The sequence below is a fragment of the Mus caroli genome, chromosome 3 (genome assembly GCF_900094665.2).
Source record: "Mus caroli chromosome 3, CAROLI_EIJ_v1.1, whole genome shotgun sequence".
NCBI classification, from domain to species: Eukaryota; Metazoa; Chordata; class Mammalia; order Rodentia; family Muridae; genus Mus; species Mus caroli.
Genome location: NC_034572.1, coordinates 109,133,371 through 109,135,997, shown reverse-complemented (window position 1 = coordinate 109,135,997; position 2,627 = coordinate 109,133,371). Strand labels below are relative to the sequence as shown.

Genomic DNA, 2,627 nt, shown 5'->3' with positions numbered 1-2,627 from the left:
TGGAAATATTATCTACCTATGCAAGATACCTGTGCTTCAAATCCTCTTTTAAATTATACATTTAAATTACCTTAAAAGTAGTGAATTTCCATAAAGATTTTTATAAGCTTTGACTTTGATTAACCAGTCTTATTATTTTCTTTCTTTCTTTTTGTTGTTGTTGTTATGAGCCCATCCCCACTTAAACTTTTAACCCTGCTATATCCTCCAGCAAGGTTTATATCACATGAGTTCTATTATCCCTTAATCAGGGCCACTTTCCAAAGTACTGTATCTGGTTATGGGAGGAATCAGACATGTCATCAACATGTCCTCAGGTGGCACCCTGGACCAGGGATGTTCACCTGGCCTTTGTTAGTAACAGACCCTTGCTATTGTTAAGGCCACAGATCTAGATGTGGCCCCTAGTTGTAGCACAGGCAGGACCCCTCCATGGTCCCAAGTACCATCACAGGTTATTCACATCAGGCTGTTCCTCACTACCTTTGAGTCTCCAGTTCTGCCTCTCTTCACTGTAACCACATCCTTTTGTTTTTCTTTCTCTTCCATTTTTCTATGACTTACTTGCTTCTTTCAATGGTTCTCAGGGTCTCTGATAGTCTGGGCTCATCTAAGCAGTGGTCTCCAAAGTGCTATGTCCCACTCTTTTATTATCTCGGGCATGGTCTGCACTCCCTACATCCCCAGGCCTGAATGGTTCCAGACTTGTGGTTATCTCAGGCTAGCTCCCTGTCTGGACCCCATGGCACCAGTCTTGTAGCCAGCTCAGGCTTGCTCCTCTCCTGGCCCGTCCAATTGGCTCCACATGAGGATTGTGTGCACTCCTAGGAGGGTTTTCTCTTCTCTGTTTTATCCTGGAAGCCCTGTCCAGGTCTGAGCAGCACAGGCTCCCCAGCGACAGACTGGCATTCATCTCAGACTCTTTTCTTTAGTGAATTTTAGACTACAAATCATTCGGATGTTCATCGTTCTGAATACAGAGTATAGACATAGTCTTTCTCTTCTTTACAATTCTACTAACACACATGTGTTGTAGCAGCCACACCTGCAACACCTTTAAGGCCAGGGCATCCTACTTATTTAAGTCACTCTGGAGTGGAACTGTAGAAAAACAATGGAGCAAAGTTGAGTGGATGATCCAGATTGGTGTCCTTTGAAGATAATGGGTCTAACTGATCCTTCACACTATGACTCAACTGAATATGAAATTTTATTTTTCTTGCAGCTATAAAAGTTGGCATCAGTATTCAGTTTCTTGTATTCTTGAGCTTCAGGTTCTGCCAGTAGATTGGTGTGAAAATTGAGTAATCTGTTAATATTATTGACAAAGCCTTGATTTAAAATTTTTATTTGGAAGCCCAAGACTGACTTTTCTAGGAAATCAAGGATGTCCAAATACTTTGTGAGTCTTGGTTTGAGAGGAATGTCATATCAAAGTTTGTTTTAAGGTTGTATGTAGGTCATAAGAACCTGTGCGCATTCTTCCCCATATTCTTGTTGAGATTATAAAATTTCCTGCTAAGTGGTCTGAATCTGAAGAAATTATTTCCATTCAGTGTCCTTTGGGGAGGGATGGATGGTGAACTGACCACTTCACAATCCAACCTTAGATCTCCTCATAGCAAAGCTGACTCTGCCCTTCAGTGGCTTCGCTGGGACCACTGTGTTCATTTTATATGCTTTTTTTATTCTGAAATCTAGCGAATCTTTGTGTCCTCCCTTGACTATTTCAAAGTCTTGGCTATTTTAATGTATTTCCATTACTCAGTGTTACACCTCCATACATACATGCTACATAAGAGATGGAAGGGTAATGAGGTGTGTCGTTTACTCTGATGCTTTTTTTTTCTTTTTTCCTTTTGGTGGGAATGTTCATCTTGAGGACAAATGAACTGAAGCATAAAGCATTTGCCCCCCAAGCACCTATTATGTATTTCACCAAATGCATTTTCTAGTTTTCTCCTCTAGAAAGGCTTTCATCAACTGAGTATGCAGAAGGGAAAGAATGGCCCTTATAGGTTCTGTAAACCGATACTTTGAATGCACAGCATAAATGAGTGTGAATATAGTGTTAGACTGATCATGTCCCTGGTGCTTTCACAGCTGAATTATGAATAAAAAGGCCCAGACCGTATTGACTTATATTAACATTAAACTACAATATTATGAAACTTTTTTGTCCCACCATATTTATTTGTTTGAATGTTCAGGGCTGTCATAAAAAGGTTCGATATTACTTTGGAATTAAAAAAAAAAAAAAAACCACCAAAACCCTGCAGGCCACCCTGCCTTATGGCACAGGGCAGCAACCCCATGAACTATAATGAACAAATCCGTAATGGAGAGATGGGAAAGAGAAAACTGGAGAGGTGCTGTTGCTGAGGAGAGAGGCAGAACTGGAGATTTGAGAGGGCTGAGGACCAGGCTGACAAGAGTGGACTATGCTGCCACCTGAGACCACGGTGATGCTCTGATCTATGCTGCTGCTGAGAACCATGTGTGGGTCCGTGGTCCTACTGCAGCCAGGGTCAGGTTCAGATCTGTGGCCCATGCTACCACCAAAGTCCGTATAGATGTCCATGCTCAGTGCAGCAGCTTAAAACTATGTTGAGGCCCGTGGCCCGAGC

General features: G+C 41.9%; 1 non-coding gene across 1 annotated transcript; it reads right to left on the bottom strand.

Moving 5' to 3' along the window:
- Positions 1-934: 934 nt before the first annotated feature.
- Positions 935-1,066, bottom strand: LOC115030777. Its single transcript, XR_003836367.1, has one exon. It is a non-coding gene; the product is annotated as a small nucleolar RNA SNORA17 (small nucleolar RNA).
- Between the last annotated feature and the right edge of the window lie 1,561 nt (positions 1,067-2,627).